The sequence below is a fragment of the Rhinatrema bivittatum genome, chromosome 4, assembly GCF_901001135.1.
Source record: "Rhinatrema bivittatum chromosome 4, aRhiBiv1.1, whole genome shotgun sequence".
NCBI classification, from domain to species: domain Eukaryota; kingdom Metazoa; phylum Chordata; class Amphibia; order Gymnophiona; family Rhinatrematidae; genus Rhinatrema; species Rhinatrema bivittatum.
The window spans coordinates 402825910-402843764 of record NC_042618.1 but is presented as its reverse complement, the minus strand read 5'-3'; the positions used below and the strand labels follow the sequence as shown (position 1 = coordinate 402843764).

The 17855-nt window shown below is 42.2% G+C and overlaps 1 protein-coding gene and 1 long non-coding RNA gene across 3 annotated transcripts in view; both read right to left on the bottom strand.

Moving 5' to 3' along the window:
• Nucleotides 1-17855, bottom strand: part of MITF (melanocyte inducing transcription factor) — a 430331-nt gene that overhangs the window by 237961 nt on the left and 174515 nt on the right. The window lies entirely within an intron of this gene.
• Nucleotides 3552-14875, bottom strand: LOC115091146. The gene is made up of 3 exons (XR_003856631.1): nt 14798-14875; nt 4115-4180; nt 3552-3749 (listed from the first exon to the last, which is right to left on the bottom strand). It is a non-coding gene; the product is annotated as an uncharacterized LOC115091146 (long non-coding RNA).

Below are 17855 nucleotides of genomic sequence, written 5' to 3'. Positions count from 1 at the left end.
AGGGTACATTACAAACTATATCACTTAAGGCAAGTTGTAAGCTTTTGAAAAATATTTTGTACATTTAAATGTGGGTTTTTTTGTTTGCTGTGTGTTCAGAAGTCCTCTAATGACCAAAAAGATAGTAGTTTAAATGTAGTTTGATGTACAACTTGTTTTGATTGGAGGTGGAGTATGAGTGATATATTTTAATTTTTAACCTCTGCATATCTGAAAACCTTCATTATCTTCTTAGCATCATCTCTTAACTGCCTCCTAATTCTGACACTATTGTTTCCCACAAGCCAGGAACAATAAGGATTTTGTGTATTGTACTGAAGCTGATAATCTGTTTGCAATTCCAAGCAAAAACTTAAGCAAAGGAGAGTTTTTAAATTGGATTTTTCCAAGATATACAACAGCCTCTGAACTGTATTTTTTTTTTTTTTTTACATAGGGAAAGGGTATCATTATTTCTATTGGCCAAAGCCACTAATTAACTCTTCCATGGGCAATTTTCCCTAAGTTTTGAATTTTGAAGAAAATTGACCCAAAGGTTTCCTGTATCATGGAAGCTTCCATCTAAGTGTAAGCTAAAGCACATAACAGAAAAAATGGACCACGGTCTCAGGGCTTCAGCCATGTAGCCTACCCAAAGTGTCATACTACCAAAAGTGTTAACTTGTACGTGCTTTAACAGTGCTTATCAACCCGGACCTGGAGGCACACCTAACTAGTCTGGTTTTCAGGAAATCCACCATGAATATGCATGAGATATATCTGCACACATGGGAGGCAGCGCATGCAAATATTCATTGTGGCTATCTGGAAAACCAGACTAAATGTGTGCCCCCCAAGTCAAGGTTGAGAACCAACTGCTTTACAAGTTCATACAGTTAAAACCTGTGGGTCTTTATAGCCAAAGAAGGAGCGGCATGGCTAGAGACTGAGAAAACCAATAAAGGATACTTATCCATGTTCTCTCCAAACCAAAGGTGTTCAAGATGATGGCAGTTTAAGTCTTATTATCACTGTTTAGGCATATGTTGTATTTTTGTACTTCCTGGAGAGCAGCAACTTCCAAAGAACGTACAGGGCCGTACTACCTAGAATGAGTAAGACTGTGGGTGATTGTAGAATACAATGGGTGTAAAAAAAACCATCAACGTGGTGATTTATCCAGTCTCAGTAAACAGCATCTTCTGGCAGTATAAGAAATCCATTTCAGACGCCACTGCTTTCTGTTTCACTGGCTGCAGTTGTTTATCCATCCCTCACATTTTTTAATATCCCAGGAAATAAAAATAAATGGATTGCGAAAAAAAAAAAAAAAAAAAGCTGGTAATGCTCTCACCTCTCTGGGTGACACTGGCTAATTGCATGTGCATAATGAACACAGTGCTTCACCATGCCAGCTGAAATTACATTTACACAGATGTTCCAAATACAGTTCATGTTGCTAACGTGTCATCAACCAGTAAGAAAATTAAATCCTCAGCGCTCTGAAAAAGGCGAAGGCTTGGGCTCCCCTCTCCAAGTACTTCAGTAGGAATGAGACCACTGGGGGAATCCGCCGAGCGCGTGGTGGCTTGATGATACAGACAAAGCTACCAACAGCAAAGGTGATGGACCTATTCTAATACTCTTTGCACTTACTCTCCAGTCCTTTGGAAGGGAAGCACTCTGACCAGGATCTGCTCATTCTACCTTCTTTCAGCTAATTAAACTCCCATGAAACTGATGGAATTACAGCAGCTACCTATGCATTGAAGAGTTCAGTTTAGACATTTTAACAATCATCCATACAATTCAATCACAACCATAGCTCACACTGGCCAGGATTCATCATTCTCTCGCAGAATGATGAATCCTGTGAAAACAGGGGAGGGGGGGGGGCCTGCGAAAGCCCGCAGCCTTCGCACCACGGCGGTGACCCGGCTGCCGCACTGAATAGCCGCCACGTGAAAGGTGATGCTATTCGGCGAGCTACTGCCAACGATAATGTTAGTAAAATTATCGCCGCAGCGAAGACACCTCCGACTCCGCCCCCTCCCCCCCACCTCCTCCCCTCCCCCTAATTTGCATGATATCACATGCAAAAAGGCCCTTTTCGCATGTCATAGAGGATTATCGCACGTGATACGGCTGAAACGTGTGCGATAAGCCTTTGATAAATGACTCCCCACTGTCTGGTCTCTTGCAACCATATCTGCTCACCAGTTATATTCCACGGGGCAAAATCTGTTACAGGTGCAGTCCTTTAGAGATTATAAATTGCAAGAGACACTAGCTAGGGCCTTCTTGTTTGCACTTTGAGGAATTCATTATCAAATGATTTCAGGGATGAGGTTGATTATCTGATATTCAAAAAGAAAAAGAAGGCTTTGTTATTTAAACAAGCCTATGGCTGAAGCTATTGCCTGAAGTTAAGTTCTTGCCTGGATTTGTTTTAGCCTTTCATTGTTAACGGTAATATATATGTATTATATATGTAGTGTGCTGTAATCAAGTTATTGTGAATATAACATCCATGCTGATCATTTGTTATTCAAATCCGCAGAAATAGGACTGAATAAAATAAAAATAAAGGAAGACCTACATGCAAACCAAAAGGTAGAATAGCTTCAAGGTTTTTAAAATGTTTAAAGCAGTGGTCCTCAACCTGGTCTTTGAGGGTTCCCCTCACTTGTCTGGTTTTCAGGATATCCACAATGGATATGCAGCCAGAATGGTCTGAGGATCCTAGAGAACCAGATTGAGGATACGTTGCATTAAAACAAAGCCCTGTTTTGTTCAGCTGGGAAACAGTAGGTAAAGCTTCTGTATTCCTGAAAAGTTCATTCCACAGGTATCTCATGACCCTTTTCAGTATGGTAGAGTCCATTGCAATGGAAGTATATTATTTTTACAATCTTTTTTTTTTTTTTTAAACAAAACACCTGATCCGTCTTTTAAAATAACCATTTCAGCAGCGAGTTACGGAAGCAGTCTTCTGTCAGGATGCCCATCTGGCCCCCCTACTGACTGGCTGGCAGAAACCTTGCTTTTTCTTGCACAATCTATTTTTGTCATGTGACTGACAGGGTATTTTTTTTTCCCCTAATGGGATTGAGTTACAAAACTTGGGTATTCTAATTATTTATAAAGACCATCACTGGGTTTAACCCAAGATTGCACCGTGCAAGGTCACCTTTGGAGAGTGTTATGGGTATTAATAAATAATGGACTGGATTTTTTCTCCACAGGCAGAAAATGAGAGGAAAGCTTTGATAAAATCAGGCTCACTGTGTTCGTAACTCCAGCATATGAATGCAACGGTCTGTTTAAGCAGGAATGTCCACTGATAGGAAAACAAGAACGCAACAAACCTGTTTTGTTGTAATAAGAGGCAAAAGCCTGAGAAGTAATATTCTTTTTCTACTGCTTCTTACATTTTTACCTTGCCCTTTCATTCCCAAGGATTAAGCACAGCGGCTTACAGCAGAAGATAAAAAAAACAAAACATAATATAGAAATATGCAATACAATTCAAAAATATAGTTTTAATACAAAACATAAAAAGCAATTCATTTTATTCCCCTTCTTCATAGGGCACAGCCAGCATATTCACTGTAAGGAGAGAGACCTCCTGTGGAAGGCATTTGAAAAGCTTTAATGATTTTGTGTTCCACACTCAAAGGAACAGAATCAGCTTCTCTGCGGGACTTGGTACTCCATTCCCAAAGGTAATGCTCGATCACCAAATACAAAGACGTTTTCAGCCAGCAATTCTGTTTGGAATGACCAACATGAAAAAAAAATTAACCTTGGCATTATGCAAAGTCCTTCAGTAAACCTGAGGAAACTGCTCTAGAACTGAAAACAAGAATAAAAGTTATGAATTCTTTTACTGAAACAAAATTTAAGGTTTGATAGTCAGGGCCTATAGACAGCTAACGATGGTCCTTCTTCAATGTCACAAAATGCTAAAAATTTTGTCAAACATTTTTATTGCACAGCAAGAAGAAAAGTACCAAGAAAAGTATTACTAATACAAACAAAATATAGAAATGTTCTCTCTTGGTTTCAAGCCAGACACTCGGGACTACAGGAACCATAATGCACTGAGGATGTAAATTCAAAAATGAAAACTAACCAAAACGTATCCTTCCAGAAATCAGGTCACTTGGCAGCTCTGCTCTCCATATACAGGTGGCTCACCCTAGCAGAGATCAAACGTGATTTCTTTAGAAACTAGATGCATGGAAAATGATGGTTTCTTTATTTTAGGATAGGGAGGAGAGATTTAAACAACTGTCTCTGCTTTAATAGCAGTACAAGGCTTCTCTTATCATAAAAAGGCACTGGAATTTACAGATGATGGGAGGGTAACAGCATGCCACATGAAGCAGGGGAGGCTTCCTGATTTCAACTTATCTACAATAAGCATCATCTTGATTTATACACCATGCACATGATTATCCATCTCAAAAGCAAAAAACAGCAATGGAGGCCAAAGCCCATTGTGAAAAATGGGCAATACATTCAAAAACCAAACACAAGTCAGTTACATTGAAAAGCACAGATATGCCAAAATGAACAATTTTAACCATTATTTTAAAATGCTGCACACCTCAAGGAGGAAAAAAATTAACTCTTTAAATTAAAAGTAATTGCTCTCCATATTTTAATTCTATTTCTACTGTAACCACAGTCCTGACTGCACTTCAGAAAATTAGAGTACGTTTAGGAATTGTTCTTTGGGGGGGGGAGGGGGAGGAGAAACAAGCAGGGAGGAAAGGGGCCAGGCAAGATTTATATGTGGAACGCACTATCCTGGTCACAAAGTAGCAAATGATTTGATAGTGCCGAACATTCGTAGTTGTAAACAAACAGCTCTGAAAACGAGTAGCAAAGCCCTCGTACAGGGCAAAATGGTTAAGATGGGTTACAGCCTTAATGGTTCACCTCCTGCTCAACTCTGAATATTCTCATTCACTTTTCCCTTTCAAGATGGCGTTTGCATAGTTTAAAGCTGGATATGTTCAGTTTTAAAGTCACCAAACTCGGGGGGGGGTCTATTTACTAACCTGTGACGTGCAGTGCAGACTATTTTAGAGAATAGGACCCACCGCCACTAATGGGAGCTGTATTAAATAACCCACATTACCACGTACCATAGGTCAGTAAACAGACCCCCTTGAATTGCTATCTCTAGGGAAATCCTAAAAGCTTAACTGATTTTTTAAAAAGTATGCAAAATAACTAGCAAGTTAGGGTGGGAAGCACACATGCAGATGGGATGTGTTACCTCTCAGGTCAACTCATCTGCTGCTCCCTTTACCTCCGAGTAATGAGTAATGAGGGCAAAAAAAAAAAATGATCCAATTGGCCCATCCAAAAACTTCTATTTGCACTTTGGGTAGATGAGCCATATAAATTCCCATACTCAACCCGGTTGGTAACAGCCCCCCCCCCCCCCACGAACCCCCTCTTTTACCTGAACTTTCAACCCCTTTCCTACCACTGCCCCCCTTGGGTTGGGCTAAGGAAGAAGTATAGAAAGAATATAGTGACATAACATAGTAATGATGGCAGAAAAAGGGACCAAATGGTCCATCTAGTCCTGCCCAGCAAGTTTCTCATGATCATATCGACTGCGCTGTGTAGGTCACCCCAGGTTTCTCTTAAGGATAGTCTGTACAGTTACCCCCAATCCTTATGATAAGACTAGAAATATTTACAATCAAAACTTACTGCTAGCAATCTTGACTTGCTTTGCTTTTCGACTTTGCCTTCGAAACAGTCATGTGCTCTTTCCCTTATGTCTGCATATTGGTATCCCCCAGACTGTAAAAGTCAGGGTCCATGTTGGTTGCCGTCTGAATCCAATTTCTCCTTTTTTTCCCCACCATCGTCACAGCAGAGAGTGATGTTGCAGTTGTGTCAAAAGTATGAAGGCTTATTGGTTGAGGATAGTAATCCCCGTGCTTCTAAGAAGGGTAGTAACTGTTGCACTGAGCAGGTTACCCCCATGCACTGTTTTCTTCATTTTTGACCTCTAGCCTTTAGGAATCCACAGTGTTTATCCCATGCCCCTTTGAATTCTTTGACTGTTTTTTTTATCTTTGCCACCTCCTCTGGAAGAGCATTCCAGGCATTCACCACCCTCTCCATGAAGAAATCCTGATGTTGGTTCTGAGTCATCCCCCCTGAAGTTTCATTTCCTGACCCCTAGTTCTACTGTTTCCTTTCCAATGGAAAAGGTTTGAGCTTTGTGCATCATTAAAACCTTTCAGGTATCTGAAGGTCTGTATCATATCTCCCCTGCAACTCCTCTATTCCAGGGTATACATATTTAGGTCCTTCAGCCTCTCTTCATAAGCTATTTGATGGAGACCCCACACCATTTTGGTCACCCTTCTCTGGACCGCCTTCATCTTGTCTCTATCCTTTTTGAGATATGGTCTCAAGAACCAAGCACAATACTCCAGGTGAAGCCTCACCAATGACTGTACAAGGAGATTATTACTTCCTTTTTCTTACTGGTTATTAGGGATGTGCAGCTGGGACAGATTCGTCCCATTAGGTATTCGTCGAGACCCAAATCCATTGCATCCGCTCTCGGGGGACCCTGATCCGTTCATTAGTTACATATGTATTCATTTCCCCAAAAAAACCCATCCCAACCCTTTAAATTTAATTTACTATAACCCTCCACCCTCCTGACCCCCCCAAGACTTGCCAAAAGTCTCTGGTGGTCCAGCGGAGGTCCTAGAGCGATCTCCTGCACTTGGGCTGTCGGCTGCTGGTATTCAAAATGGCGCTGATAGCCTTTGCCCTTACTATGTCACAGGGGCTACCGGTGCCATTGGTCGGCCCCGTCACATGGTAGGAGCAATGGACGGCCGGCGCCATCTTGTGCTCCTACCATGTGACAGGGGCCGACCAATGGCACCGGTAGCCCCTGTGACATAGTAAGGGCAAAGGCTATCGGCGCCATTTTCAATATCGGCAGCCGACGGCCCGATTGCAGGAGATTGCTCCAGGACCCCAGCTGGACCACCAGGGACTTATGGCAAGTCTTGGGGGGGGGGTCAGGAGGGTGGGGATTTATTCATTAGTGATACGTTGTATTCGTGGGGGTTCGCCATATGTTTTGTGACCCCCATGAATACAACAAAATATGGCATCGTTGCAGATTGCCAATACGTTGCAAACAAATGCACATCCCTACTGGTTATTCATTTCTCTATGCAGCCCAGCATTCTCTGGCTTAGCTATTGCCTTGTCACATTGCTTCACTGTCTTCAGATGGCTAGCATTACAAACACATGCCCAGAATCTGTTTAAGTACTGGCTTTCCGCACCTCCCCTGGCAGACCATTTCAGGCATGATCATCTCTCTCTCTCTCTTTCTGATTGTAATAAGACCAACACTAAAGCTAACACCCAGGTCCTCCTTCCACATCTTATAACTAAAGGGGGTCATTTTCCAAAGCGATCGCACGCGATCACTAAATTGGGGTGGCGTCAAGGCCGGAACAGGAGGAGTTGGGGCGGCACCGGGGTGGACGCCGCGAAGACATCGCGGACAGCGAAAAGGTAAGAACCCTATTCACTGCGAATTTCGCACCCAATAGCAACCACCTTTTATAATGGCGCTATTGGGTGCGAAAAGCCGGCAGCGATCGCACCACAGAGGTGCGATCGCTGCCGACTTTTGCAGGTCCACCCCCCCCCCCCCCCCCCCCCCCCCGGCCCCCTGTACCGCGCGATTCAAAGAGCCTGGCAATATTAGAAAATCCAGGCCTAAGTTTTCTAATAAAACTAGTTAAGTCATTGCCCAAAACATCTGGCCTCCCCATGCTCCTCGATGTCTCAGGTGAGTAAAAACCAAGCTGGGGGACAGGAGAAGCAACAGTTGGTCAAGTCCAGTTAATTCATCTGCAGACCCGGCCTTTAACACTGCTAATCTGATTTTAAAGCTCAGATGGAGAAACATGGCCTTATCGCTCATTCTCATCTCCTATTGAACAATTCAATGTTGTCTCTAGTAGGCATGATTTCTGCTTCCAAACGGGACATATATATATAATTACACACATTGGTGTACATTTGTTCGGTAGGGCTCAATCAGCAGAAGTGGCTTGCCCTCACACCTGCTGGAATATCACACCATTTTTATTGTGTTAATAATAATAATTTTAATAATAGATCATTCCTAAAGTATATTGTTTTGCAAATTTTTAAAAAATATTTTTCTGACTTAAAAAATTGTTCCATATGGTATTAAGAAATGATTCCATATGTTGTTGAAAATCTCTTCTTATAGTACCAAAACTGATATCCAAAATCCTTGTATTTATGAACTTAAAAAGTCAAATATATCGTTCACTCATTGTTAAAGAAAAAGTGGGGGTAGATATCAACTTTGAATGTGTTAAAAATTAGTGGCACAGTGGTTTACTCACATACCCCTTCAGACCGCACATTCTTCCGTGCCCAACACTGCCAGCGTTTCGGTGGATCCTCACCTGCCTCAGGGGCTCGAGAGAATTTTTCATCGGCATTAGTTCAATTCAAAGCTACCATCTTGGCAGTATAATAAGTCAGAAAAATATTTAAAAGTTGCAAAGCAATATACTTTGGGAATGATCTATTATTAAAATTATTATTATTAACACAATAAAAACAGTGTGGTGATATTCCAGCGGGTGTGAGGTCAAGCCACCTCCGCTGATTGAACCCTACCAAACAAATTTACACCAATGTGTGCAATTATATATATATATATATGTCCCCTTCTTTGTTTGACGTTACTGTTTTGTTAGTAGAGGATTTTCTTTGGTTAGTAGTTAGAACTATGATTTCTGCTTATACAACCAGAGTAAACTTTGGGGGCAATTTTCCAAAGCACTCACACAGATACAAAGTGTGTTGGTACTTTTACTCGTGGACTTTTGCACCAGTTCTCAAAGAGAAAAGACAAACAAGCCTACTTTTCCTTAGAAAACTGCCTCGGGCCAAAGCCGCAGAGATTTCTGTGCGGGGACATGTAGATGTGAAAATGTAATCTCTGTGTGTTATTTGTCTCCCTTGACCTAAACACACACACACACACACACACACACACACACACCCCCACCTCAATCTGGGGCCTGCCTACTTTTTATTCAGCTAAACGTACGCACGCTGCTTCTAGATGGGCAAGGGATGGGCAATTTTCAGACAGCTCATTTATCCTGATAGATGTCTTATGCAAATTGCTCTCTCCAAGATCTATCAAAGTAGAATGTCTGTCCCATCCTCTCAAAAGGGTTGTCAAGTCCAATGCATACCTGTTATGGAAAGTTAAATTGTTTTGTGAACCTATTTTTTAATTAATAAAAAAGAAATAAATAACAGGGTTTTTTAAAATGTTTCTGCAGCTTAGAATATTGTAGGAAATGTGGGCTGTCATAGAAATTCTTGTTTATTAACAGAAGAGGCCACTAATGCCTGATACCGTGGCCAATCAGAGAACTCCATGTGCTTGCTTAACATTACATAGGTTTAAAAGTACGGTTCTGTGCCTTCACTGTAATTTTAATATCCCATGTCAAAAGGTAAGACAAGGTCTGTGAAATAATACCCATTCTATTGTAAAACAGAATTTTAAAATGTTTTATCAAGGTTTGGGGGGGGGGAGGGGCAATTAGGCCCTGCGGTTTTCCTCCTGTGGGTTTCCAGCTCAATCTGAATGCAGTGCCATAAAACTTCATCAACAACTATTTGGGGGAGGGGGGGTCCCTATTTTATATCCTTCTTCACAAATCAGGGGACAGCTCTCTTCTTCGCAGTGCCCTCCGCACTGCTCCTGTTCCACTCATCCTGGAGTGCGCATGCAGCAGACAGCACGAGGCTTCCCTGCTGAGTCTGCGCCAGGGTTGCCAACTTTTAACTGTCAGATTTCAGAACATTTGGAGATGCTGTTTAATATCTTCACTTGGGCTGGTTTTTTTGAGGTGGGTGAGCTGGGTGGCTGCCCCGGATGCCATCAGCTGAGGGATGCCCTGAGCACCATGGGACAGAGAAGGAGGAGAGGCCCAGCATGGTCACAGTAGATCCCATCCCGCTTCGGGCAAAGAAAGGAATCGCGTGGCCATGGTGAATCCCAACCCCACCGCGGCTGAAGACAGGCCCAACCTGCCCGTGACTGAAGACTGAAATCGCGTAGCTGCGGCAGGTCCCATTCCACCACAGCTGAAGAGAGGATTGGAGGGCTGTGTGTACCATCAGTTGAGGAGGGTGCTTTTCACCCATGGTGCCGTTCGCCTTAAATCCAACTCTGATCTTCACTGAAGGGGTTTACACAAATGCGACTTTTATTACCGCTCTTCACCATTACAAAGCAACAGAAATCTATCATTTGATAGCAGATAAGGACCGATCTAGTTTGCTCAATTACTTTTTGCTACAGTATCTTTGACCCCAGTTGATCTCTAGCTTTTCCCTCACTTCTATGCAATGAATGATCCCGTGCTTTCTTTAATTGTTATCGTTTTTGACTTTATCACCTCCACTGGGAGGTTATTCCATGCATCCACCATCCTTTCTGTGAAAAAATAATTTCCTATGTTATTCCTGAGACTGCCCCTTCAGAGCCTCATATCATAACCACTAGATCTGGAACTTCTTTATTCTGAAAAAGGTTTGCTTTTACTAACCCAGGGTCCAAATTACTGTTTTGTACCATTCTTTAGGCCTCTGATTAAATCATGGACTGAAGTCTATGTAAGTGACACAAAAAAATAAATATATCCAACACACTGAATATATAGTAGCTAACAAGGCATACACTATATTTATTTTGATTTTCATTTTTTATTGTATTTTTCGTGGAAATTTATCAGTGTTTACTACAACAAATAAAAAATGGAGAAAATCAGTGGGAAAAAAACCTAGCCCTTTTTTACACAGATATTCTCAATCTTCACCTAGATTCATCAAAAAGTTTGTAATAACGCAGTGATAACGCCCACGCTAATAAAAAGGAACGTGTATTGGTATTATTGTACAGCATGGTAAGTTTACCAAAATGAGAGAGAGAGAGAGAGAGGCAAAAGGAGACAGACAGAAGGAGAGAGAGCACCTATCTACAAGGCCCTTCTAGTAGTTAAGTATTTAAATCTCTATAGGAGGGCCGCCTAATAGGTCGAGATGAGGTGTTAGGAGTGGTTTAGGGGCCAGTTTGCATGTAGCATGAGACGTACAAACAGCACAGTACACCTTGGTGAAGATTTCACATCATTTGGAGTGAGGAAAGTCTAACAAAGATGACATTTTGTACTATGTTCTCTCACCCTAGCTTGACTGCTAGGGGTGAGAGAACAGGGTACATGCGAAACTGGCCCCCTAAACCACCCCTAACACCTCACCTCGACCTATTAGGTGGCCTTCCTATAGAGATTTAAATAGGTGCACACAGTGAGGCCTTCCCCAGAGGCTCTCTCTCTCTCTTTTTACTAATGCTAACCACAAACTCCTCCCCGATCCCACCCCCCCCAAAAAAATTTGCATTTGTGCCGTGCGCTACAGCATTTTTCGCATGTGTTAACGTGTTATTGCGTGCGTTAACGCCATAACGCATTTTGAAGAATGATGCAGTTTGTTTGTCGTAATAAACTGATAAATTTCCAGGAAAAGTAAAATGAAAATTGAAAATGAAAGTCCCTAACTATATTGTATAATTGATGGGGAGGATCAGACGCTGACCTGCAGCACGAGGGCTAAAAATCAGGACATTTCCGAACATTTTAGCCCTCCTCCTTTTTTTTCAGGGCAGTACCCCAAAACTCTGTAGAATCCAGAATGATTCTGGACAGTTGGCAACCCTAGTCTGCACCCTCGATTACAGCCAGCCTTCTCCCTTCTGTTTGCAGGGGGGGAGGGACGCCGACTCACCAACACAAGCGAAGGAGATGAAGCATTTGTGAGGGCCTGGGGGAGCGACTCGCGGAGAGATTAGAGAAAGGAAGCATTTGGGGGTCGACTCGCAGTCGCCGAGAGTTTCAAATGATGCTTTCTTTGAACCGGTAGTCGCCATCGGGTTGGGTGAGGACGGGGGGGGGGGGGGGGGGGGGGTCGGTCGCTTGTCGCCGTCATGAAATATCCTACCGGTAACTGCTGAGCTGCCACCGCAGCAGCAGCTGCCTCTTCTCCGACTCCGGCACGTCAGTCGCAGCCCCGATTAATTTTTTTTGCACTGCGTTGAGGCTGTCGCTACAACCGGCTCTCGCTGCGTACCACGGCTGCTGCCCCCTGGGGCCCTGGTGCCCTACGCCCCCCACTGATTGCAGCAATCGATCTCCGCTTCGAATGCAGGGGGGGAAAAAAGGCCAAATGGTCAATTCAGTCTGCCCAGCAAGTTTCTTATGCTAGTAACTGCTGCTCCGAGCAGAATATCCCCCATGTTTCTGTTAAGGGTAGTAATATTAACAATCAAAACCAAGCAACTGTCAAACCCATAACAAAATTATTGCTAGCAACATTTTTACAGGGTGAGCAGCCTTCTTGATAATTCAGACAATGCTGCTTGAACAGGCTTTGGCCACAGAAGCAGTCCTGCGCATCAGTACTCCAGACCGTTTAAAGTTAGGGCCTAGCCTTGTCCGCATCCAATTCCTCTTTTTCTGCTGCCATTAGTATGTTATATTCTGGAAGTCAATTTTCAAACTGTGCAGATTAGGATAAAATTGTAGACCAGTAGTCAAAGTGGGACAAAATTTGCTACAAAGCATTGTGGAATAGCAAACCTTTCATGTAAACGTTCTTTCACTAACCGTCTATGGTGAAGAGATAGTGGCAGTATGAATTAATTTTTTTTTTTTAATTTATTTTGCAGATGTTTTATTTCCTGACTGGTTCAGTAAATAATCATTTTCCTTTTCACACATCCTCCATGCCCATTGCCGCCTAGAAATCTTTAACCCTTAGTTTATATCTTCCCTTTTCTTTCTCTCATGGCTACATCCTAAAAATAGTTCCACAACAAGTTAGTGTTTTTCCATCTTTTTTTTTTTTTGGCTCCTGCCGATAATGCACACCTTTTCACAAGCTACCAAGCATAATGTTGTCCCAACTTAATCAAAACCCTCTTGCATGACCCAAGTACATTCAGTAAATAATTAATGCGCTCCTGAGATGGCTTTTGCATGAGTTCTTGGCTTATAAAATGGCCATAAGTTGATCTGCTTGAATGCCTGTTCACTTAGGAACACAGCCTTCAGTCAGATTTTACTTCTAAATTGTACCATTGCTGTTACTATGTAACACAAGACTGTACAAGGTTTGTGGAAGACGGCTGAATTCCAGACATACAAATTAAAGGGATTTCAAGCTTCACCTTTCCAAAAATCAATAGCTCAACAAACATGTTTAAACATACTAAAAACACACGCCTATAGAAATATACCGATAATTACAATCATATTACCACTACTACTACGAAGAATCATTTATAGAGTGCTAAACAACACAGGAGACAGTCCCTACTCCATGGAGCTGACAATCTAATCAAGACACAAATGAGACACAATAGAAATTTGGGGTAAATATTCAACCGCTGAGAGGCTAGTAAGTTAGCCAGATACAGATTTCCGGCTAACTTACCAGGTTATTCAGTGGGCAGCCATGCCACTGAATAGTCCATTTGCACTACTACTGATGGTATTTGTTCCTATATAAATAGTTGATAAGGTTGTTCAATTTAGTATCTAAACAATTATAAAAGAGAACTTCATATATCCTCCTTTTTTTGTATTGAGTAAATTTGTGAGTGAGGATCTTCAGCTTCTGTGGATTGATTACATATTATTATACATCATCAATTATGTCATACTTTTGGAAGGTGTGGTGTGTATATATACATACATATATATATATAAATATATATACATACATACAATATATACATATATGTATATGTATTCCTGCCATATTGTTAGCAACTGAATGTGTTCTACCCAGGCTCATGATGCTCCCACTGGCTCTGCCAAGGGTCAGAGGGCAGCCATGGGCAGGGAAAATGAATTCATGGTAAAGAGGTGATTCTAATGCACTCACTGTCTCCATTTTATAAAACCGTGGACAGGAGAGGGTAGCGAGAGGCATGCAATACCTGTCTACTCCTATAACTGCCTGCTCTGTGGGTAGTTCCACCTTTTTCCCAAACAAACAAAAACATGCAAACTTAAAATTAAGTGACTGGCACAAGTTGGGGGCTTTAAAACACTGCAGCAAATCCCAGTGGGAAAGATGCAGTTCTGATTTGTTTTTAGATAGGATTTTAATCACTTACTTTTGCACATCCTAACTCAAAGCCAGTTACAGTCTGGTACAGTAGGTAGCTCCCTGCTCAGAAGGTTTACAACTGCAGTTTGGTAAATATCAAGATCTGTTGATCTGGCACAATTTAGTTTAGTGACTGACAGGGAGAAACTGTTAAAAAAAAAAAAAGTAACACACATACCAGTAGCAACTTCGTAGGAGCAACTGCCAACTCGATCATATCCTATTATTTGAAACTTCAGGTTAATGTACGTATCCTACCAGCACAACGCACTGAACCCTTTAAAATGACATTAAGGGGTACTGTGATGCCAAGGTTTCAGAGAAGAAATGTGGCCACACAGACTGCTAGCACCTCAAACGTCTCTTAATATCTGTGTACCTGCAGCCCCAAGAGTCAGCCAGGGAAGCAAGGAGAGAGCGAGAGAGAGAGAGAGAGAGAGAAACGGGTCTGAACTGTGAACCATTCCTCAGGAAGACAAAAACAAATAAAGCCAACTCCACTTACAGACGAAAGCTTTCAAAGGAACAGGGCATGAACATCTGAACCCGGAGAGTTTCCATCTTCCTTTCCTTTAAGGCGTTCTGCAAGCCCTTGGGAGTAAAAGAGTGAAAGTCAAGCGAGGTTCCGGGGAGGGGGGGATATGTCACTGCTCAGGGGGGCGGGGGATGGGAGGTGGCTGCCGATCAAGCCCCGGCAAACTCCAATCCCGGCGCAGCTCTCGGTCTGACCCGCTTCCCTGCTGCCTTTCCACCTGCAAAGCGCAGAGACTCGTTCAAATCCAGTGCCCACCTGGGCCCCGGCTCCCTCGCGCCGCTCCGTCGCCCACCACAGCAGCAGCCAGGGTGGGAGGGACCGCACGTGCAGGAAAAAAAGGAGCTGGGCACGCAGTGGCAGCAGTAACTTCCAAACCTTCGCAGACCTGTTTGATTGCACAGGCTAAAAATAATTGCAGTACATATTTTCCATAAGAACTTAACAGCAGGACTGCTGTGTGTGTGTTAGGGAGGACTATGACCGGGGGGGGCTAAGGCCTGGTGCGGTTTAATAAGAATTCTCTTATACATTGTTCTCGTCTCTGCGTGGCTGAAGCTGGCAGGTGATGCAGTGAAAGGGTCCGAGTCCCCGTGCTGGCTGAAGGGTTCCAGGCAAGCTTTTCAAGTGCATAAGCTCCTAGCTGGGTCAGATCCAAGAGCTGACACCCCCGCTGACTGCCTCTAAAGTGAAAATAGACTCCTTGCAGATTTCTTTATATTTACTTGAATTTATATTTGAAATCCTATCCACGTGGATGAGGGGGTAGTTTTAACAGCACTGGGAAATTCACCGCGATGCACCCAATTGTTATAAGCTGATTGCACTCGTGTTTCTAACTCTACTTAACGATACTATTTACGAAACTTCTTTCTTCTCCTTTTGGTGGGTAACTAGGTCCACCTTAAATCTGCATAACTGAATCGTATATTATCATCGTCTTTGCAGTTTGCATGTATAGATGCAGAGGCTCCCAACCCTGTCTGCAGGTATTTTTGGTTAATTTATTCAGAGCCGTAGCTAGGCCATGTTGCACCTATGCCCAAGGGAAAAAGTGTGCCTTCACCATGAACACAACATCCACCATCACGAGGCAGGAGCCTCTGTTAAATGCAGGGGGCTTCAATTCCTATTTTATTTTAGACACAATAGTTTCTTCCTGCTCCTTTGGGTTTCCAGCTCAAACGGACCCAGTTTGGGGATCCTGGCACTATAAGTTTTATTTATTAATAAAAATGCATAACCCACTCTGTCTACAATTCTGGGTGGAATTCAAAATTACATACACATTAAACTCACAACTATCAAAAGATTCACAAACAAGACAAATATTTATATATCCATGTATCAAATATTAGTCACTATATTTTAATTAGTTAGGTTTCTAATATTGGAAAATGAGCATGGAAAATTAATTGTATCTGTATTTTATGGATAAATCAAGATTCAATATAAATAGACATATCCAATGTACTTAATGTAAGATGCTGGGAAACTGCCCATGAAGTTTCTCTTTGAAAATTTGGGGGCCAGCCAGAACCCTGGGACCTTGCCACACCATATACTTTGCTCCTTCTGTCATAAAGCACATGCAGGAATTTCAAAATTAAATCCCAGCATGTTGCTCACCCTGCTCTACACTCCTCCTTAAAGCCTTGCGCTCTACACCAGTCACACTCTCTCAAAACATAGAATACATAAAAATTCATTCAAAGTGTAATCGCCAAGCAAAAATATCACTTACAAATGTATATTATATTTACACTCTCTCCTGTAGTGCCAACCCTGCCAAAAAGAGTCAGACATCCCTATCAGCAGGTGATTGACCAAATCCATAATACTAGGGAAAGCTCTTGATATAAAGTTTATCATTGGCAATTGACTAAGGGGCCAGATGTATGAATCACTCTTCCCATAGACTCCAAATGAGAAAAACCCATAGACTCTTACCTGGTCCTTACTTACTAAGCTTGGACTTTTCCGATTTTACCTTGAATTCTAGATTTTAGCTGGTATAATCTGGGTAGTCGGGTCGTGGAAGCTGAATAAAAATTGTGACAGAAGCTATCAGTAGTTTAGCCCCCAAGACATCTTTGTCTGCCTGATTTCTGACATAACACTACGGGGCATAGTGCTGTCCCTTTGGTCTGTGGAATGATATGCTTCCTACTATGCCCCTTGAAAAGTAAGCTCTGCCCTTCTCAGACATAAACATGACAATTATTGCTGAAGGACTGCGTGACAAGAACAACAAGAGCTGTACTAGGGCTATCACAGAAGCTTTATTTCTTTTTATGCTTTCTTTTTTTTAATCTGTAAAAGCAGACTGCTCACCCATTTACTGCAAAAATCAAAACAGCAGCAACTAGCTGGCTGAGAGAACACAGAGAGAGAAAATAATTTGCAAAGCATAGTCCAAGCTATTTATATATAAAAAGCCTTAAAATATCAGTTTTATGGGACCTGGAAAAAATTGCAATGCATGTGTTAGCATGTCTGGGACCCTCTTAATCTTCTGAACATTTTCGCAGATGAAGCCTAGTTTCCCTGTGCACTTCTCGGCCTTTTGGAAATGCAGATTTAATGTGTGTAAGGGACACAAAGATTCCTTGCAGAAAACTGGACATTGTGGTAAAGAAGAAAAACACAAGAATAGCACTGCTAACAGAAGCATCTGCACAACATTTGGAGCCAGAAAAGATCCTCAAATAGTAAAAGATGCAATCAGAGACCAAGAAATGTAGCAGAAAGACAGAGAAATAATTTCAAGTGTACAGGGTGCCACAGCCTGCGTTCAAGGAACTTCCAAGCACACCTTAGTATGCTGCCTATACAAATTACATCTTATGAACTCCAGAAGGAGGCTCTTTTTGGTACAATGCAAGTTTTGATGCGAGAAAATTTGAGAGATTGAGAGCATATCCAGCATACTCTGGCTTATGAGTGAGGTTCACTCCTGCCATGGAGTGTGCAAAACAAATGAATTTGGATTCATTGCCCTGTGAATGACCATATGGCCCCACCAAGGGCA